Source organism: Drosophila erecta, unplaced genomic scaffold, assembly GCF_003286155.1.
Source record: "Drosophila erecta strain 14021-0224.00,06,07 unplaced genomic scaffold, DereRS2 tig00000000-arrow-pilon, whole genome shotgun sequence".
In the NCBI taxonomy this organism is placed as follows: Eukaryota; Metazoa; Arthropoda; class Insecta; order Diptera; family Drosophilidae; genus Drosophila; species Drosophila erecta.
This window is the reverse complement of record NW_020825194.1, coordinates 14,555,476-14,578,523: the sequence shown is the minus strand read 5'-3', so window position 1 is coordinate 14,578,523 and position 23,048 is coordinate 14,555,476. Positions and strand designations below refer to the sequence as shown.

The following is a 23,048-nucleotide window of genomic DNA, read 5'->3' as shown; positions in this document are numbered from 1 at the left end:
TGCAAGTCGGCTACGCAAACCAAACACAGACACAGCAACGCACACACAAACGCACTTACTCACCTCTGAAAGCTTCGCCCCCTCTCACCCACACCAACACACCCACCCACTCACAAACCAACAGCCCCAACCCCAACCCCTCCCTACAGTCCCTTAGCTCGACAAACATTTAGTCAGATTCTGATTCAGCGGCATCAACTGAATGACGACGAATTTTGAATACGAATTTCATTATACGCAGCACTCAATTATTCAGTAATCAAGCTAGATCAAATAAGAGGCAGGGGGGTGTGATTAATTCCAGTGTTTCTACACGGCAAACAATATATTCTAAATAGTCTTAGACTTTCATTTTATGTACAAATACCAACAAATACCATTCTACCAACAACTTTCGGGACAGCAAATATCTGGAATTATTTTTAAAACCCATTGCAATTAGTTGACATCTATGAAATCATTACTTTCATGTGGATCATGCGGATTATTTTTTTTCTGTGTACCTCTTGCGTTTCTGCTGTGTTCGTTGTTGTTTGTCAGGGCTCTATTTTAACAATTTACAGTTACACGCCCTTTAAAGCCATACCGCTCCACCCTTCCGACCAACTGCTAATTAACATGGTTTAAATCGTTGGGGAGACTCATTGCAAAAAAAAGGGGGGCTTGGGGTTTTCGAGTACAAAAAGCTGGCTCAAAAATTGCCAATTGGTTTGAATTTTCGATGAAGTTGCTCTTGTTGTGTTTTGTTTATTGTAGTTTCCTCCGAGCAATGCGACTTCATTAGGCACCCATCCCCCAATCTGATGTTAGTTGGCAGTTAGTCGCTGCTGGCTGCTGGTAATTATAATTATGCATGTGTAAATTCATTAATTATGCAGGCCAAAGTTCGCTGGGAGGGCAATTTTCCGCAGATGGCTCAAAGGGAAGTTAAGTTGGTGGGTAGAGCAGAGTGGCTTTATGTCATCCAGTTGGTGATGAATTGTAGTTGATTTCGTCCATGTCGAAGTGCTGAGCGACAGTCAAGAAAAATGATGATGGGATGATGCCTGGTTTGGATTTAGTATTTATAGAGATTGATAGATAAAAATGTGGTTAACCGATGAACGAAAATTGAATACATTAAGATTATTATTAAGAATTATGATTATATATTTAGATTGAGAAGATGGATTGACAATGGAGAGCTCTGAGTTTTTGGAAAACTTTAAGTTTATTTAAGAAGGAAACCCAAAGGGAAATCAAAAACGAAAGTAATAGCCTTAAATTATCTTTGACTGTAAAGTTTTCTGTAATATTCTATATACATACATACCGCTCTTATAAACTTAAGGCTTTTTTTTAGCTACTTATTTCTTTCAGAATTTTAGGAAATTCTGTATTCTTCCCTGCCTCTTTCCCAATTTCCATTTCATTTCATTTGCGAGTTTGCATATTTGAGCCCAAACTAATTTCAAGAGTCACCACTAACTGAAAAGAAGTCGTCAACTTTTAGCTCCCACCTCAGGTATGAAGAAAAGCTGGCCCAAACTCCAGAGACCGGCTTTTCATCTGGATTTCCTTTTTGGCCTGCTTCTTTATGCTGCTGTTGTGCTTGCTTCTTTCTTCTCCATTTGGGTTGACACATTGCCTTGTCGTCTGTCAGTTGGCCAAGTTTTCCCGCAACAGAAATAATATATAAGCAGAATGTTTAAATAAGCTCGAGCCAGACAAGGGAGCAAGCGAGACAGAGCGCGAGAGGGGAAGCGGGACAGCGACAGCAGTAAAAGCAAATTTCCTAGTTTTTCATCCAACAAGAGTGACGATTGACATTGGTGCTAAAAATTGTCAAATTCCAAGCGAAAAAGTCAGGCTTCTTCACAAATCTCAATAATTTCTCCCATCTCTTAAAGCTTTAAAAGTATTGCGACCAATATATGTATGCGTATTTGCATGAATTTTCAAATATATACATATGTACATATATATAGTTAGCACATGGTGCGCAAAAAGTAGTTTAAATGTCGTCTGTGGTTGAACTACATCTGCGTTAAATGGATATAATTGTTTGCTTTTTGCACACACCCTTTTTAAAGTGCACTTTAATTGCGGCATATGCGCTAGCGCACCTGTAGTATCTCGATAACATCACCGGATTTCACAAAGAGAATCGGAAATCGACCGATCAATGATTAACCTCTGTATTGAAATGCCATGACTTTACCACATTTGGTGAACGATTTTTGCTTTTAATTGCATTTTGCAGCAGCATAAGGAAAATGCTTTAAACTTTCAGACATTTTTTCTCATACATACTGCATGAATTGCATCTATGGCGGGACTACACTTGGTTTGGATTGTACAATATTGCTATCTTATAAAAATGTAGAGTAATTGCCAGTCGACTGAAGACTATCAGTTTCAAAGTCTATTTGCTTTGTTTATTATGCCGCGTGTTGATTAGCGCTCCTTTCTGCCGCCGGTTGCCCTTCTGGATGGAGCGCTTTATTGCATTTCATTTAATTGTTGGAAATGCTATTCTATGAACTCTCAATGACGCCAACAATGAAAAAATTTTTAGTAATGAAATTAAATATGTATATTTGCATACGAGCCGATGGTAATAAAAAAGAACTGTAGTGGGCAAAACAACTCAACTCAACGGAGAGAACAATACCGCAGAGGCGTAGTTTTAAATTACAATTTCCGCAAAACTTAATTCCTACCGCGTTTTTGGGTTTTGTTGTGTTGATTTTCATGGCTTTTAACTTTAAATGCCATCGAGATGGGTGGTTTGCAAGCCGGCAGGTGAAAGAGGGTGGTGCAACCAGTGCGGTCAGCTAAATGGCCACCAAAAACAAGAAGGGAGCTGAAAATAAAATTATATGGCATCAGGCAAAAAAAAGAGGAGCTAAGAAGAGTAAACAAGAAAAAATTCGAAATTGAATTGTTCCGTATTATATATTCAGGCCAATGGGCGATAGGAACGGGTCAACGGGGCGGACGAGCAATTCAGTTTGCATTTCGGTACGAGCTGGATGGATCGATGCGATGCTAGCTGGCATTAAAAATAATTGAAATGGAAGCGAAAATTGACAGGACGAAGAGTGAATGACAATGGCATTAATGGCAGAGGACTTGATTTGATAGAAGTATTTACCTACACATCGCCATCGGATACTTATTCGCTTTAATTAAACATGCTAAATCCGCTGCAATTACAAAAAATACTAATGCTAGCATCCACACAAAGTCAAAACGTTTTTAACGTTCAGATTCCATTATAAAACGGTTTTTTTAATTTTCTAATGGACTACATTTTACTTTATGGCTGTCCTAGTTTAGAAGCCCTAAAATAGGTCAGCATACTAAAATTAATAACATAATAAATAACAAGAACTCGAGGCAACCCTATTTAATGATATCCAATAATCATCAGCACACTGCAATAAAATGTTTCCATCTGATCCCACGCTTAGTTGAGCACAATGAAATAAATTAGCAGCTGTTTAATAAATGGGATACATCGATGTGTTTAATCTTTGGATCATCTTACACAGGAAGAAATAGGTCTGTACTAATTATTTTATACAAAAATACATTTCTTTTCTCTATTGTTTTAATAATTAAATACGTAATATTAATGCCAGCGTGTATTTATGTGTTTTGCGTTTTGGTAGGGGTTTCCCCACGAATTGCATTTATATCCCGACAGAGCATTAACGTGTAACAACAGCAACGTAGTGACCCCAAAAGCGATTCTATTAATAGTAACCGCACCACAGATCTAACCGTAAATTATGTTCTTTAGCCCCTCCAGCCGACCTGTTCCCTTTTCCCTTTCTATCTGTGACAGGCGCAACGCAACATACGCCCACTTAAATGGTTAGACAAGAAAACCAGAACCCCCCACTGTTGTAAAGCATTTTCTTGTATCGGCCTTTCTTTTCCATTCTTCTAGCTTTCTTACCACCTCTCTTCCCCTGGCCCACGCCCATGTTTCCACGTGCATGTGTGCGTCGCCGTGCAATGGTGTGTGTGTCACCAAATGTCATTGACACGATTTGCTTTATGCTGCAGCTCGCTCTTCGCAACACAACCGCACAAAAGCGAAGCAGCAATAGCCACAACAACACAAACTTACGAAGTGCACTGAAAAAAAACTTAAGTTAACCTGGCGCCGCTTAAAAATCTTAAAGAACTGAGTTACAATCGGCTTAACTTAGTCTACATATGTGGGAAACACAAGTATTGGGAAATATAGCTGAAGAAAGAAATAAACAAATTAATAAATTGAAATTTGTAATTAAAATAAAATATATTTTAAATATTAAAAATCTTGATATATCGATACATTTGTATTCCAGTGTAGATGCATGTTGGCAACGTTTACTTGGTGTTCGTGTTGTGGGGCCACCTCAGCATTTTTCCACTGTCTGACTTTGTTTGTCTTGTCTCATTTCCACCTCTGCATTTCGCTCGCCCCTTTTCATTTCGACGCCGTCCTCGAGTTCGTGAGTAAGCAAGAGGGAGAATACAGGGGGAGAGGAAGCATAGCTAGCAACTAGATTGTTATCAGTTTTCAAAAAAAGCGCCGCCGACTCTCTGCTCAAATTCCTCTTGCAGCGAGCTTTGAAAAATTATTGAACCAAATTCTGGGCCAGCGATGCATGCTTTTGCATGTCACTTTTGTGACAGAAAGAGACAGCCTTCAAGCGGGCGAGTGAGATGGGGCGAGATGCTGGGGAATGGTAGCAGGTGCAAGTTCGGTTGCATAATGCGAATTCTAGAGCGAATTGCCAATGGGCCTCATTAAAATGTCGCCATCAATCAGTCAGCCAGTCATTCACTCTCTCCCTCTTTCACTCAATCATTCAACCGAACGTTTCCCATCAGCTGACCACATTAAAAATGCATTAAAGCCAAATGTTTGATTTGCATTTTGTGGCGCTCATTAGCAGATTATAACACTTTCCCACTTGCAGTATGTAATGCACTTGTGCATGTTTAACGGCTTCCACGCAGCTAAAAGGTGTAAGTGTCCATTTAAATAATTTTAAATTGCACAGCATTCTGATTCACATCGATGTACTGTCCACTGAAATCAATCAGAATATCCGTTAACTATAATTGAATTCTTCAGATCGCGCGCTGCCGGGCGGTTAATGTGTTATAATTAACTGATTAAATTGAATTATAATTTTTGCACTGGCCATACTTTTAATAAGCGGAATATTGCAAATACACATATATGAGGAATCGAAATACATTAGCAAGAGCGCTCCTTAAATATAGTCGGAATTCAGATTATTCAAATCAAAAAGCTATAATATCAATAGCAATCGAATCATTTTATTGAAAATTTGATACCGACAAGTGGCTGCTATAGATTAGCAAACAATCTGCGTTCATGTTGCGCCTTTCATATCACATCTATGTATGTATAACAGTTAAAATACTCTTGTCTGCCAACCACTTCCCATTTTCTAGTCCATATCGCATGCCGCATAAATTTATTAGAAAGAATGTTCTGCCAACTGTCAAAATACCCGACAATCTGCACCCGCTCCGCCGCTCCCCCCTTCTAATCCGCTCGTGTGCAGTTTATTTGAGGAACGTGAAATGTTTGGGTCTCCACTTTGTGTTAGACGACCACATAGACGACCAACTCTCATTCTCATTCGGATTCCCATTTTCATTTCCATTCCCAGTCCGATCGCATTTCCATAACCATTCCCACTATATAAATATATGTGAGCATGCATATGCATGATTTTCTATGCAGGCACTCGGAGAAATAAAGTGGACATTGTAATAGTTCTAGGTAAATCAAATGTACATGGTATATTGTTAGGAATTTAAGTTAGGAAATTTAAGAAATATAGCTGGGTGCTAACATTAATAAACTGTTCTCTAACTAGTTCTAAAATTTTAAAGGAAAATCCAGGTGGATATACCTTAGGATAGGAAAAATAGTAAGAAAAGCTAAGATTATTCTCCTTTAAATATTGTCTACCCAATTCCAGCTGCGAAATAATATAATTTATAAAGCGTGCAATACATGGTACGAACTTCGATATATAGATTCTCCTGACTGCATTAGGCCCGTCATTTCTCCGAGTGCACCTATGCATGTAGATGTGAGTATTTGTCTGCGCAGGGGCTTGCATGTTTACTCATGTATTTGCATTTCGTGTGACATAAATCACGCACCCGACACGCCGCCCGAGGCACAAAGCACAGACCATGGAAGATTGGGTGGCAGGGGGGAGGAGGTTGTAAGGTGAAGGGGCAAAGCGGAGACACTGCGAGAAAGGCCGAGGGGCGGTGAGGAGAGCGAGGGGTAAACGTGGGCGACACCTTCGGGGCGACATCCATGAAGCACAATCCAGCTGAATCCCCCGACTGCCCCCCATTTTCTACGACTCGATTTCGCCTTGCCAGCGGCAGCGGAAATGTCGCGCTGCATTTTTCAATGAGTGCGTTGATTATTCTCGACTGCCAGCTCTGCAACAGCACTCCTCGGGGCAACTTCTTGGACGTCAATATCACAAGAGAAAATGTCGAAAGAGGAGGGAAAACCAAAAAGTTGAAAAAGAAAAGCTTCAGATGGAAAAGCAATGCGACAAGGCATAAGAAATTAATTAAGCTTCTGAGTTGAGTTTACATTGGGCTCGATTTGAATACTCTGAAACTGCATCAATGCGTTCTTAGTTCAAACTATTTTACTGACTTCGATTCAATGCCCAATGATGTTTTAATGAATAGTGCTAACTTGAAAGATACATTGTCAATTCTTTATACATACATATGTATATTATTACGACCAAGATACATTTCGTTCGTACATTTCACATTTCGAGAATATAATAATAATAATTTTATAATTATAATTATAATAATTTTTTTTCCTACCAATTTATTTTTTTATGCCCTAAGACTTAGAGAAAGGGCATTTCTTGTTTCTACCTCAAGTTAACAATGCTTTCTTCAAGCCTTTGGATATTGCTTGAGGTTTTCCTTGACAAGCGCTTGAGCTTTATTAATTTTATATTTAATTCTCGCCCTTACAACTTTTGAGTAAGTTTTCCCTTTGCCTTTTGCCATTTCCCTTTTTCACTTTGTCACGAATCAAGAATTTCGTATTTGCCTCGTCCAGTCCAATTTTCGTTTGCATGATTGAATAATGGGAAAGTAATAAGCCTTTGCCGCTCAAACCCAATGAAAGGTGCTCAGCTACGAGTGGAGCTGGGTTGCTGCAATTAGCCGGACATTGCTGCACGGAAATCCATTTAAGCATTAGCCCACAGCCGAGATTTGGTATTCGTTCGTAAGAGCATTAAGTGGATCTTCCTCCGGCAAATCGTTTGATGAGCAATTTCATGCAGATCCGACTCCATTAAGCCGTCGACTACCTTCGCACGGCCCAAGGCAGGTGAAATTTAATTACACCACATCCCGATTGAAATGCCTGCGACAGGGATCAAGGCAGAGACGGAGGTTATTGTGGAGGCCTAGATGGCCTGTCGGTTCCACTCCCATTTGCATTGATTTCGCCCAGGGCCTGTCGCCACTCAAAGTGTCGGATGGCACACAAACCGCACTCAGAGTGACTTGATCAAGGTTTACGCAGCGAGATGTACTAATATATACATTAGGGTTGGCCATTCAGGCATTTGATTTAGGATGGCGGTTGGGAAACTAAATCACATTACTCATACGCACCGTTGGCCGAGCTGTTTAATTAAATTCCTCAAAGATGGAACTGCAAGAAGTATGCAATTTTGTTCGGAATTTCAGATTTAATTTAAAAATAGATAATGAGTGCCGACTATTCCCACATTAGATGTTAAATCCACTCGTAATGACCAACAGTTTTCCAATTTTAGAGAGCAGGGCACCACCCTGATGCTCATGCATATGTATAGGCATCGACAGCGGCATCTTTTATGGCACACTTGAGCGCCAAATCAAATCATCGCTTAACCTCCGGGGAGGTGGACTACTCTCGTCATGAGTCGCTGATTCAATTAGCGCCCGAAATAGTTATCGAAATGGATATGGAAGTGGATGTGCATGTGAGTGTGAGTGGGGATATGGATGTTGCTGTGGTTGTGAGTGTTGCTCTAACTGTAACTGTGCACTGAAGTGGCAGTGGAACTGCCGCCAGTTGCCAGTTGGCAGTTCCCAGCTGGCTTGGCCGTGTAATTGCTTATAATGTGCGCATAAATCGGCTCCGATTCGGTGATGCAGGGGGGCAGGACACTAGCTGTTTTTGGGTGCCTCCATCTGTCTGTGGCTGAGGTTGTCCCGCAGCGGATGCTCTTTACACCACTGACACGCTACTTTTTAACCATCTATGCAGCAACGACACTTGTCAGCAGGAACAGCGTTTTCCGTAAGTTGGTTATATCTCAAAAACAGCCTTAGCTATTCTACCAGTATATATAGGTACATTGTAACATTGAATTCCACAGTATATGAATTAGTTTATAACTAAATGGCAGATGAGTACTAGCTGCACACTTCGTTTTAAATTCAAATGTATATTTTTCTATCCAAACCCAAAACCTGGCGCTCAGTGTTATAAGCACTGGAGAAATTTCAACGGCGTTGGCGGAATATACAAATTCTAAAATGCATGCAAATGCTTTGCCACTGCTAATAATGGGCATTATCATGATGTTGATGCTGCTTGGCTCAACCGCCTGCCCTCCGACCTACACCACCCTCCCTTCCCCGTCCCTCAAGCACGCAGATTGACGCCCCTCAACCCCTTCGCGCCGTTTGATGATGATGAAGCGCGCTCCGGCTGGGTAACTCGATAACGATTCCAGCCAGGCAACCACTCCGTTGGCGGTTCCGGGGCGTGGGGCAACTAAAGTATGCAGCCCGGTTGGAAAATGGGGAGCACAGACTGTCGCTTAGTTTTTGGCTTACAGCCCCACCCCCATTCCCATCCGCTTACCCCTTCGCCGACAACCACTGGTACCGCCCGCGCTCCATGGAGACTTTGTGTGACTCTGACATGCATTTCTCATGATGCGAAAATTTTGTTTCACTTGACATTTTGACATTTGACAGCTGGCGCAAAATTAACGCAACTCGCGTTGGATGGGGCGTGGCGCTAAAAATGCAATAACACTCTAAGGGGGCGGGATGACGCTCCCAAATGCCCTCACTCCACTTTCATTCTGCCAAACCAACTGGCATTTTCCCACAAATTTATCATGTTCGACAAGTGGCTATGGGGTTAAACGGGTGGCATTGATGGGTGGTTCTTGGGAGGCAGCGAGTTGCTTGCGTGTTATATGCTGCCAAAATGCATGGCGATGATGACTTAATTGAATGGCAGGCCGCAAGCGATGGAATCTCCCATGAAAGGGGGGCACAAGGAAGTGGCAGAGGAAAACAGATAAGGAGGGAGATTTTGCTGATGAGTTGGCAAATTTGAATGTGCCGGAATAAGATGTCTGCGCGTATGTGGCATGTGGGTGAGTAGCACATATATAGGACACTTTCTCTCTTTTCACAAGGAAATCCCGCCTTAAGCCAATGAAATTACAAAAAAATGAATGGGTGTTAGCCTCATGCACTATAAAAGAATATCAAGTATTTGTATTCACACAGCTAAGAGTATCTTTTAGAAGCTAATTTAAAATAATTAGTGAAAATGTATTTTTCTTGAATGATGAAAATATTTAAATTCGTTTCCATCTGCGTCTTTGCAGATTTATAGGCTTTACCCCAGGTTATCCATTCCCATGTCAAACTCCTGCAGTTGCGCTTGAATGTAGGCTACTTTTTGTTGCCACTCTTGCCTTCGGGTCTCCAATTTAATCTTTTGATAGCCAAGACTTCTGACATCGACCGCCCCGAAGTCCACCTCCCATCCAACCAACCCCCAACCACCAACCAACAACCACCCAGCTGCCCAAGCCCTTGGAACATGTGCATTACGATGCCTTCGGTCCACCGACTATAAATCCTTCTTCATCTCCATCTTCAGCGGGTTATTGTTGATGCTTTTGTTGTTTCTGCAGGGGCTGTTGTTGTTGTCTTTTGTTGTGCGGTTGATGGAACACGTTGTCAGACTGTCCTTCTCTGTCTGTCGCAAGGTTCTCTCTACCTCCCTCTATCTCTTTCTATCTGCCTGTTATACACATGTCGGCTGCAGATATATCCATTCATTGTTGTCGGCGCCTTTCTGCTGTTTTGGAACAGGAGACAGAAGTTGGTGGGCGAGGAATCCAATTCGGCCTGATTTTGACACCCGGCCACTGGGAATTTTCGTATGGAATTAGAAGTCGGGAAAATGAGTTTTGTTCTTCCAATCAACTTTTTATTCCATGGAGGACGCCTGTTGACAAACAGTCGAGATGTGCTCAAAACAGATATTTTCTGTATTTGTGAATTAGTTTTTTAAAGCAAATTCGCACTTTGTCATTTATCCCTTTGCATAGATTTATATTTACCAGATGGCACAACTGAGAACATTATGGCAGAACAGCTCAGAAAGGAAAATGCAATTTTTTCCCATTTTATAGTTGCTTTGCCTGTCACATAAAATGCCATGGAAATGTTCATAAACATATCGAGAAATGCAGAACGAGAAGCAGATAAAACAATGTGAAGTACGAGCAACAACGACAATTGACCCACAATTTTAAGGCTAAAACAATTCCCCATTTAAGCCCTGTTTCCTCGGACTTCTTTATGGGATTGGGATTGGGCCAACAAGTCGTCTGGGTTGACTTAGGTTAAGTTTTTATCTTGAAGAGCATCACATTGGGGCGGGGAGAGGGTGTAACAGTAAGGTTAACAAGATGGCCAAACAGAAGAAACCTTTCGATTCCATGGAAACATCCTTTCTGTTGGGTATTTTTTTTTTACCTAGCTCTTCAATAAATCTTTTTCCTTTGATTTTTTGTTGTGACAACGTCACTTTCGTTTCTATTGGTTGAAGCAAATATTTATCCGAGCATACCAATGCATAACTTTAGTCAGTGTTGAGTTGATAAGAAGAAAATTAAATGAATGTTTTTGAATTTTGGTTTTGATTTTTTGCAACATAGTTCTATTAATATAGTAAGTATTAAGTATTCAGATTCCAAAAATATAGAAGAATAGTCCATATTAATTCAATAGTAATATAGAAGAAGTCATATTCAGCATTAAATGAGCTCTTTGTAATCACAATGGGTGCATTATTCTTGAGAACTTCCCTATATTTGTATTTATATTTGCATATAATAATGCTTTCACTAGCGTTCCAAGAAGCGCCAATAAAAAGTTTTACCAAGGCGGAAGAAAAGTTGGCGAAAAAGTATATTTCAAAAAGCGGGAGCAACAGTAGGCAAAGGAGCCTCTGGCTGTAGGAAAGCAATCCAATTGAAAGTCAAAACAAACGAACTGCTCTTTGGGCCACGCCCCCTCACTAGGAGTCTCCAGTCAGACGCCCCCGGATCTGACATTGTCTTTCTGCTCATAAACTTTTTGGCATTCGGCACGTTTTGCCATTATCCATATGCTGTCATAACCCCGACGCCCCGATGCCGCCATTCGCTTGGTATGCCTTGCATATGTGCAGTCGCAACCGGAAACGGAAATGAAGCACAAAAGTTCAGTTCTGCTCAGCATACGCTGCAGCTCCTGGCAGCCATAATAGTTAACTACACATTTGTTGGCCCTTGCATCACCTCCCCTTCTGGCCCACTCGCCAGCTATTGTTTAAAGTGATTTTATGAGCTCCGAGTCCGGCACCATGACCATGATTTACTTAACCCGAGGAGGCAAAAATATAAAAAAAAAAACAAAAAACCGAGAGATCATAATTCATGGCCGGCACTAATTGTCCATCTGTCTGGCTGCCTGTGTAAAGCCATAATTAAATGCAGACATAGAGGGGAAACGAAGGGTGGGTAGTAGATTTGCAGTTTTTTTTGTTTACTGACCGTCAGAAATTGAGCTCTGGACCTGAAAACTGTTGCTGAAAGCGGCTTTAAATTAAGTCCTCAGTCGGGCTGATGGCATATTGCGCATACGTCATGTGGCCCACAGTTGACGACCAGATACTGCTCGAGGCTCCCTTTTGTGCTTAGTCGCCTTCCTCGTGACCAACCGTAGTTAGCCCCTGCTGCAGTTGAAGGGATTGCCCAGAGATTTATGCACTAAATGGGCAGAAAGCTCTCGAGGCTGGGTCATCAGAATATGACAAAGCCACTGGACCATCCATCGAGGATAATAATTAAGCGCCTTGACAAGTGCCTGCCGAAAGCCACTCTTCATCTGCTTAAGAACCAAATTGAAGTCCGGAAATGTAAAATGTCTTAAAGCACACTTCATGGAATTAACCCAGCATGCTTTAAAGCCGCCTTTTAGTAGCAACCTCTTCAATCAAAATGAAAGAATAATTACATTCTATTGATTTTTAGTACATCATGGTACTGGTGAACATATATTTAATTAAAATTGTATATAAAATGTTTGACATGCACGAGATTTCTTTAATTAATGGCAATACTCTTATTGCTTATATTAACGGACGCCGTTTTACTAGATTTCATCAGTTCATTTATTAAATTAAATTTATTAAATTTAACCTGGAACCAAAGGTATTATGGTGTTATAAATAAGGTTAGATTGGATTGTTTTGATTATTTACCTCTTCTACTAGTCATAACGCACTAAAAAGTTTTTCTCAATCATTCCATTGCAGAACTTTGGCGCCTAAGTGAATTCCAAACAAATCAGTGCAACCGGCAAATAAATAAATCATTTGAGGTAAGTTTGGGATGCTGCGCGGTAATGAAAACAAGTTAAAAACTGAGGGCGAAACAAAGACCGAAAACTGCAAACTGAAAGTCATTTGCAGTGCTTACCCTCGCCACATCCGCAATTTCAATTACACAACTTTTCGTGGACCGTGGAGCATTTGCTCATTAAACCAAAGGGAATCTCTGCCTTGGCTCTTTATCTTTTGCGAGGAAGCCAAACACAAATGCGGAAAACTCTCAGTTAAGGCCATGTCAGACTTAATGGTTTAATTAAATGGGGTTTTAACTAAAAGGGCATGAGCTGGAGCTTAAGACACGGGCAACTGCCTATGAGAAGGGGAGCCATCCATGGGGGATTTCATAACAAACATGGCACTCCAACTTTTGTCAGTCTCCGCATTGCGTGAAACTCAAGAGATCTCGATGTTGCTCATACGCCGCGTTGCTTGCGGCACCAGCGCAAAAAGATGGAGCAGCACATCTAGCTGCAGCAGATGTTTGCCTTACCATCCTCGTGGCTTAAAAGTGGGGGAAATCCACGTACAAATTTTCCCCCATTCCTAGACGGCCCGAAGATTCTCATCAAAACGAGAGCGAAATGCAATTTAAGCAATTTTCAATTTTCATTTTTAGAGCCAGAGACGGATAAACCGCTCAACAAGAAGCTATATATAAGTATCCAGGTACACTGAAAAAAAGGATGATTAGCGAGAAACTCTAGAGAACCATTTTTTTAAACGGTTTTTTTTCCATCCGACAAATTAAATAGACCTAAGAAAAGAATCGTCTATATAGCATTACAAAAAAGTTATTCTGAATGAACTATTTTTCCCATACCTTACTTTTTTTTAGTGTATATGCATATATGTAGCTTGCTTTGAAAAACCCCCTGCAAACTTGTCGCGCTCGAAAATTCCCATCATTCCTGCTGGTCTAAGGCCAATTTTTCGATTCGCTATCCTTGAGCGTTTGGCGAATTGCAGTCGGGCGTTAGGCCATAACAAGCCCCCTTTTCCCTCTGTGCGTCTCCACACCCCTCCCTTTCTGCAGCGATCCCCTCGAGGTTTAAGCAATGCGTTAAAATCGAGAGGAAGGAAAAGCGAAAAACTTCGGCTAAAGATTCCTTTTTGCCTCTTTCCACTTTCAAGTTTATCCTGGCCTTTTCTCCTTTTCCTTTTGGCCTTGTCTGCTCTGCTAACTTTCCCTGTTGTTGAGCACAAAATGAAGGCATTAATGCTAGATTTTATGGATTCTTTTTGCTTCTTCTCGCAGTTTTTTCAAATGGCATCGAGTTTCCCTTTCGGTTTCTGGTTCTATCTCCTCTTTTGCTTCTGGGCAAAAACGGAATCGCGAGGAGTATTTAAAGCTGCGGCAAATGAAGCCGAGTTAACAACTGGCAATGAGCTTTCGGTTTTGCGTTAAGTGCATTCAAATAACCGTAAGCTACTCCAGTTAATCTTCACTTGCTATTTTATACCCAACTTTGCTTTCGACGTGATCCTTTTGATGTTGTTTAAGCTTCTAACCAGTTAGCGAGTGCGACATTAGTGTCATTGAAGTCGGAAGTGGTGGAAATCCACTGAGAGTCTTATAATTATATTTTTAAATTAAAAGCAAATAAGTATTATTGGTGTCCTTCAATACATAGTATATGCCCATTCTGAACATCTGTTATTATGCTTATAATTTATTTATATCAACGGAAAAATCTACAATTTATTTAAAACCTTTAATTTTATTGCAATAATATTCCGCACATGCTTTTTTATTCGATTTCGCAATTTGCAGTGCCCTATCGCCGCAAATAGGAATTTCCGGGAAAAAAGAGCGAACCATGCTGGGCAAACGATTAATATCTGACCCTGGCAACAAAACTGACAAATTCTCACAATTAGGATAGCCAGACGAGGCTTCTTGCCCTTTTCACCATCGTGCTGTGCAAGCTTTGCAAATATTTGCGCGCAATTTTTCATATTAAACGACAGGCGCAGGGGGCGTGGCAAGCGGAAGCGGAAATAAAAATTGCAAAAACTTTTGCAAACTGTGATCAATCTTCATGGCAAAAGAAGCAAATAGGGTTACAAAAAAAATGGGAATGAGTCAGAGGACAAGGCAGTTGCAGCACATTTTGGAGGTCCCCAGGCCATGTCCTGTCGGGAATGGGCAGGATGAAAAAATGAAAAAGCTGAGAGAAAGTTGAAAAGGAGAGGCAAACAAGCAACAGGAAAAGCAACCATTGACCTTTGCTCCCAAACCGGGAAATTGCAACATATTTGCAATTGTCGTTAGGACACCGAAGTGGACGATGAAGGAAAAGGACTCGAAGCTTAAAGGAGGCGCGAAGGATGGAAAGGGACGGGAACTTTGTGCAGGCGACAGGCGGGCAATTGCCCAAATGAATGAAGATGAAGTGAACCGGGCTTGTCCGGCACTTGAACTGCCTGCTAGCACTCCGGGCCCAAGATTGATTGGCCTCCAGTCGAAGTCGACTGGGATGGGTTGCAAAAGTGTCACTTCGCGTTTGCCCTTCGCTGTCCTCGGGCGACTTTTCGTCCTTTTTGCTTTCAAATTAGTTGGCCTGTCAAAAACTTAACGAGGCCAACGGGTAGCGAGTCTCAAGCCTCTGGAGTGCAATCAAAGTGCAACAATAGAGGACAGGGAAATGCGTTTGAAATGAGAAAAGATAGATGAAAGGAGTTTAAAGTACGGAAAAAGTAATCAAGCTCCTATTAAAGGCCTTTATTGCCATACATTAGTCTTATTCAAAATTATGGGAATGAAATCGAATACGGTGCAATTTCATATGAATATGGGCATTTAAATATTCAGTTTACTGCTTCTAGCCTTTTCAACGAAGTTTCCCTTTAGGTTATTTTAAGCCCTCGTTAAAACGTTTTTAACACCACTGACCCAAATCGATTTATTTCAATTTCCATTCCATTTATGCTAGCACCTTTTTCTGAGCGCCCTCGTGTTGGGTAAATTTTTTACGTTTTCTTTTTGCGGACCCTCGTTGTTGTTTTCTGAAACTATTGCTGCTTTGTTTTGCAATAAACACTTGGTGCTCCTTTCATCTGGGAAACTGCCCTGCCCATTGACATTACCATTACAGCTGCCCCGCATCTTTCGCCGACCTCCGACCTCTTCGGCGCCCTTCAACGCTTGCCAAATGACTTTGGAATAGTTTCTCTCATTTCTTTATGGTCCCAACCATTCCCTCTGTTGCGGTTGTATACGTAGTAGCCGACCTTTGGCCTTTCAAGTCATTTGTATTACTCTCGGTTAGAGCGATTGTGCTGTGCTGTGCCTTGCTTTGCTTTGTGCTTATCTGCTTTTCAGGTGCTTTGCTGCGTTTTTGCTTCTGCTACCTTGTCATTTCACTGCTTCGGCTTTGACGCTTATCTGCTTTCTTTCATTACTATTACTTTTTGTGCCTCTTGCTTTGATCATATAGTGCTCTTGTACATGTCCTTCGTACTTATTGTAAATTAAAACCAAAAAGATATGCTGATTCCTAAAGATTTCGAAATTCATCTTATAATTATACCTGTTACTCGTAGGGTAAAAGGGTATACTAGATTCGTTGAAAAGTGTGTAATTTGACATTTGTTCATATTTTTATATATCTTGTAAATTTCTATAGATATGCCAAAAACTTTGCCACGCCTACTCCAACGCCCAAAAATCGCCTAAAACTGTCACGCCCACACTTTTGAAAAATGTTTAAGTATTTTTTATTTTATCATTTTTTTTTCCAATTTCTACGGATATTCCAGAAAATTTTGAAATTTCTCATTAGCACTTCCACTAGCTGAAGGCTATCTGATAGCCGGGTAACTCGACTATAGCATACTATATTGTTTTTTTTTAAATTTTTTTTTAATATTTCTGATGATATAATATTGTAGAAATTAAAAAAAAAAATAAAAAAAAGACCAAAGACTGAAGTTCTAAAGTCCATAACTCATCCTATATTAATCGGATTTTAAAGTGGCATACCTCTAAATGATTCTGGTATGTTTCTCTAAAATTCTGCATTCAAATTTAGAATTTCGTTTTTTTTTTAATTTTTTTGTAATTTTTCGAATGAGAAATGTTGAAATTTATCGTTTGCACTTTCACTAGCTGAGTACGGGTATCTGATAGTCGGGGAACTCGACTATAGTATTTTATCTTGTTTAAATTAATAACATTCAACATACTCAGCTTGTAAAGTAACTATTAAAAGCTTTCAAGGGCATTTCAAATAAATGTTCTTCCATTTCAATCAGTCCTCAGTTTCATTAGCAGAAAAAGTGAAACATTTTTAAACTTAATTTGCATATTTATAATGAGCTATGGCCATAAAAACGCTCGTTTATTATTCAATTAAATTCAAATTTTTAAAATGCTCACAGAAAATGCACCATAGAAAGTGTGAAAAAAGCATGGTGTATTTTCCGGTAAAACTCTATGCTTTGTTTGCAAACTAACCACAGTGAAGCCATGAGCAAAGTAAGTCAACAAGAGCTTTAATATTATGCATACGCAAGGTTGGTCAGATTCCGCATACGCACTGTCTGACGGAATGTGTGTGCACAAACTCGGCTGAATTTACTGCAATGCTGTGCCGCCCATTTGTTGAGTTCTCTCCGGCGCAGTGGGTTAAATTCTCTTGTCGCAACTACTTGAATTTTTTTATTCATTTTACAAACCTTTTAGGTATATTTAATTATTGAAAATTTGTGTAACAGGAAAGTATCAGTTCTTCCCACACATAACAGTGTGCTCTTTATATTAAGTAATATCCAGAGTGATTAGATCTTTTATATAAGGTCAGTGAGAGCCGAGTACCATTTGTATTTCATGGTAAGGGAACTAGAAAATATCGTGTATTTTTGCTGGGATTTCCACCTCTCCCCTTGCATCTCGACCAACTGTTGAGCCTAAACGGTGAACTCTTCACCCCGACTGTAACCCAGTGTTATCCCTCCGCCCCCGCCCTCTTCCCTTGAAGCCTTTGGCATAGTTCTTGGTCCCAAGGCGCCTGCAACTATTTATAGCCCCCACTCATCTCGACTGCTCGCTGCCCACTTTCCGCTGCTCTCGAAAGCGTGCTACAGTTTTTGTAGCTCTTCGACCTCCCCCTCCCACCTAACCCCCTTTTGGCCACTCCTTGCAGCCACTTGTCAACTGTTGACGTTTCTTTGTTGTCTGCCTCTTGCTGCCGGCTGCTCTCTCTCTTTCTCTCGCTCGTGGCCGCATGCTGTTGCTGTTGTTGTGCCATCTCTGTCTGCCGCCTCACGGGAATGTCCATTTATCTGTTAAAGCACAAGGCAAACAGCAAACAGCCAACGGTAAACGGAGAAAGGAGAACGCAGAACCGAGTAGCAGAAAAACAGGAAGCGAGCAGCCTTGTACAGCTGTATCTATCTATCTCCCCGTATCCTATACATTGCGAGAAAAGGTAACTAACTAACTAATTCACTTCTATGTGGTTATATCATCTTGTGATTCGTTTGGTAGTGGGCTGTTCTAAAATAAAGATGGCTGATTTACTGAAATATCCGTAATTAAACATAACATTATATTACCAAGAACAAACCAACTTATGTAGGCATGATGCTCGGCATGTACTGAAAAAGTTTCCGTTTCTCATCAGTCTGTTAATTTTATAGTTATCTGTAACTTTTTGTGCTGTGAGAAAAGGACACGGGTGTGTCCTCCATGCATGGCAATCCAATTATCATGCGGCCCCTAGGTGCTGCCATGGCACCGTCGACTCTAATTGGAAACAAACAGCTTGCCCCTGTCTGCGCTCATTTCACCCCCCACCACCACGCCCCACCATCAAACCGCCTCAACACCCCCATTTTCCCGCCAAGAGGCCAAGTAGTCAAAAGCCAGGACAGTAAAAAGTTGAGCAACAAAAACAGCGCCAAAGAAAGCAGGCGGACAACAAAACGTTGGAGGGGGCGGAATAAAAAAAACAAATTTAGTGGATTTACATTTACATTTCCCCAACTCCTCCAAGCGGCCCCATACAATTTCCAATGCAAAAACATTCCGAGCCCAAAAGAAAAGCTTCAGCTTTCGGTCGAGCCTGCGTTTATGCGGAATTCATTCATTCGCAGTTTTTTTGCACCCAAATTGTTGGCCAAGTCTGGGGGCAAGCAATAAATAGAAAAATGGAAACGAAAAATATAGAAAAAAGAAAGAAACACATTTACCGACAACGATGGTATCGAAAATATTGAATTGAAAAGCCAAACTCGGTGTCACAAAGTCCCAATGTCCGCTCCAAAAACAGTTTATACATTTTTAGGTTTTTTCCGTCTGTTTCAGTTTGGGCCACAACATAAAGTTGATGGAGCGAAAAGCGTGGAAAACGGCACAAAGAACGCGTTGAAAAGTTTCCAATGAAAATGGTTGGTCAGAAGGGGGTTGGGAAATTGGTAGCGACAGATTCGATGGAGCAAAGCGTGTTGCCTTGCAGCTTTATTCGCGGTTTTGTTTACGCGAAAAGTGTTTCACAAATTGGATTGATCCCGAAAGTAAAAACGGAAAGCGGAGAGTGAAAACAAAAGCAACTTTTCTCGTATTAAGTGGAAAGTTGATGCAACCACAAAAACGTACTTACTAGTGATTTAAGAACATTATTTCAATATGCAGAACAAATCCAAAGAATTTCCATCAGCTATGAAAATAATTTGTTTTGCCTCACAAAGCCAGAAGCTGAGCTGCTTAATATTAAATGACAATATTTGCATTGCGAATTTCCCAATCAGACACACACAATTTCAATATAAATCCAGCTTGAAACGATTTATTCTCTAGGTATTCAAGGCCTAAATACTAATAATTTTCTTGTTTATTTTTCTTTGCTAATTGGCGCTTGCTCGTAAAACTCTTGATCTGATTTGTTCTATTTGAAATTAACCTATGGTCTCGGATTATTTTCCTTGCAAATAACCTAATTGTGTTGTAAATATAATCAATTTAATTCCGCCAAACAAATGTTGACCCTTTTCAAAGTTAATTTCCTTTTACATTTTCCTAGGTACGTATTTGCTTGCCTAACTATCCATAAACTTTAAATATCATTTGCCAATCAACAGGATTTAATGGTTTTATTAAACACATTTTCACGTCGTTTGGGGACTCAAAGCTCTTTGAGCCGCAGAAAACAAGTGTAACAAAAACTGTTATGAATTCAGTGGTTTTGCCAACCCGCTGAGGTTTTTCCATTTGACAAATAGGAAGTCAAAACTACAAAAACCAGCCCCAAAAAAATATGCAAACGAAAACTTTGTCGCACAACGGCTGAGAAAAAAGCGAGGGAAAACAAAACATGCGAAAAGCACAAACGAGAGAATAAATACACCATGCCTTTTGAAAGGGGGAGGGTATTCCAAAAGGGGCGTGGCATGTGCGTTTGCAATGCGACCGCTTTTAATGCAATTGGTAAGTGTCGTACGAGTTGGGCGCGTTTTGATCGCGTTTCGGCCGCGTTTCGCCCGCGATTTCTCTTGCATAAATTTGCTAAACAAAAAGAGTTTGGGGAAGTGGAGGGGAATTTCCGGCCAAGCCCTGCAATTCGTAATTGTCGCGTGCCCATTCTCTCCATCTCACTAAATTCCACTTGTGCACTCGAAATAACCTTAGCTACGTGCTAACATTTTTAAGACTTTAGAAGAATTATATAAAAAAGTTCATTAAAGTGTAATTAAATGTACATATACTGTGTATTATTTGTTAGTTAAATATAAAATAAACATTGCCTCATATTTGTAGCCTAAAACTTTCCTTACCTCTAGGAATTTGTTGGATAATCTGGTGTGCTTATTTTCTTTCAGTGTACACCAGCTTCCCTTCAGTATTCGATGTATTTTTGACAGCAATTCTTGTTAGGAGGCGAAATAGGGTTCGTAGTATGCTGATGCTATAAATGCTGTTCGAAAACGGATTGCACATGGCGCTTGGATTTTTGTTGCCACTGTTGTTGCTGTCGATCTTGTTGTTTGTGTTGTTGTTGTTATTGTTTTTGTAGTGGCTGCAGTTCTTGTTGGCAACACGTGCAATTTTCTGCCTGGTTATATGCAGTTGGCCAAGTGTTGGCAACGTGTTTCGGGTGTTTGTGCATCTGCATCTCTTTCGAAGCGTTCGTTTCGGGCAGGGGAGTGTGTACAAGTATATGGGTGTGTGTTCATCTGGGCTTCTCGTTTCTGCTTTTTATTCCAATTACCAATTTCGATTGGATTTACGTTTTAAAGCCACACTGAAGATGGAATGAAAAACGTTAGGTTTTATTAAAGCGCGCTTAAAGAAATCATGTTATGGAAAATTCTCTTTAAGTCGACTTCAAAGGGCATTTTTATGCAGACAAAATAATGACTAATTGAGTTTCATGAACTTGAGCAAACATTTTTGCAGTAGAAAATACAACCCTAAGTAGAAAATAAGACTTTTTGAAATGAACTTATAGCCGTTCGCAAAACACGTGCTTCCACAGGGTTATGCCATTATAAGAGTTGTTCTCCGCTTTCCCGCTATTGAACCCACTCACCTAATGACCTGCCTCAGCAAACCTGCCACGCCTCCTGTGCGTCCCTGCGACTGGTTAACCACATCATAAACCTGGAGTCTGCTCCATGCCCCACACCACTGCGATATTGCCCGTGGTGCATGAGTGTGTCTTTAAAAGACCACAAAGCCACAATTCACACTCTTGGCCAACTTTCACATTTCCCTTACATTTCCCCCGCAGCTTTTCCGTTCGGCGTGTGAAAAACTTCGCAGACTTCCCGCCTCCAGAAGGGGGGTGCGGGGCATGGAGCTCCACTTACTTGGCCATTGAAGTGCAATTAGCTGTCTGCTAATTACATAGTCCAAGCGGATGCGAAGGCTCTGACCGAGCCACGATGGCGTGAGCAGATCCTTCGACTCCTTCTCCATCTCCGCCTCCAGGTCCTGCCACGCCCATTTAACGCCCCGGCATTGTGGCTTCTGTATTCTGTCAGACTCGTATATTTTGCCCTTTGCACGGCGCACTCATAATGAAATTATGAAGCCAACGTGCACCAATTTCATATTGCGGCGGACACTCTTCCCCGCCTTGCGTCCTGCATTCTTAACACCGCACCCTTCGCGATTTTCCGCTCCTGGTGAACTTTCCTAATTGAGTTTCATGCAGCCAGGACGCGCAAGAGGACAGGACAGTAAACCATGCCGGGACTGCAGTCGCGTTTAATTGCATTGGCAAGGAGAGCGCGCTCCTCAAAAGCCAGCACCAGCAACTGAGCTACCGCCAGCAGGTTGACAATAAACTTGGCCAAGAGGGAAGCTCAGGGCCTGGACGGAATGGGATGGGATGGGCTGGGATGGATGGAGTGGACAAGGCATGGTCCTACGGAAGGAACCCCAACTAGTGTTGCCTACTTACTTGCGTCCCGCTCTTCGCGCAGTCAATGAGGGCATAAACAACCCAGAACAAAGCCGTCAAAATGGAAAAACATTTTCTCTTGTAGTTCAGCTCCACACTGGGGAAAAAACTGGCGGAGATCTGTTCTGAAAACAGAAGATCATTTTTATTGCCTATCCTTCACAATAAAACCAATTGAAGCCACATTGATTCTGTACATTAAATTCATTCAATTCATTTAGAAGCTTCGAAGTAGAATATGCGTTTATTTCATGTGCAGAAACTTTTACTTTTCTTATAGATTTATAGGCATAAAGTTTGAAAGCACGAAACCAGAGCAGTGTACCAAAAAGCCTTCGAACTATTTTCGCTCGTACACTTAAGTTTATTGCAGCTACGGCTCGATTTCCTTGATGCTAGATTAGTGTTTTCTCGCTGGCAGCCCATTCGCCTACTTAAAAACTCTAGGCAACCCGCTGAAATTTATTGCCAGCCCAAGAACAGTTAGTTGGCCATTTTTGGCTACTGGCAATGGACCAGGAGTGGGACTTGGATACACAGCTGGAACTGTAGCCGGAGTTGGCGAAAAGCTTTTAAACATTTCAACATTTCTCACTCCCGCTTAATGACTGCCGGGCAGGACATTAAACGCTTGTTGGCCGCATTAGGATTTCCGTAATGCAGTTGGCACAGCGAGGCGAGCAGCACTTCACCAGCACCTCCTCCAGTTGCTCCCATCCTGCTGCTCCTTCCATTTACCCAGTTGGATGCGAATTGCAGCTGCGAAATTCTCTCTGAAGAGCTTTTCATTCGCAAGTGTTGCCCGAAAGTATGCAACGAGTTGTGCCAACAATGAAATTTGACTGGCGAAACTCCCAAGGACGCCCCCTTCTCAC

At 41.2% G+C, this 23,048-nt stretch overlaps 1 protein-coding gene across 1 annotated transcript in view; it reads left to right on the top strand.

The window, feature by feature from the left end:
- Positions 1-23,048, top strand: part of LOC26525995 (trophoblast glycoprotein) — a 42,389-nt gene that overhangs the window by 13,613 nt on the left and 5,728 nt on the right. Inside the window, exon 3 of the mRNA XM_026983909.1 lies at positions 12,695-12,759. The gene's annotated coding sequence lies outside the window, so the exon portion shown is untranslated. The remainder of the gene's footprint in view (positions 1-12,694; positions 12,760-23,048) is intronic.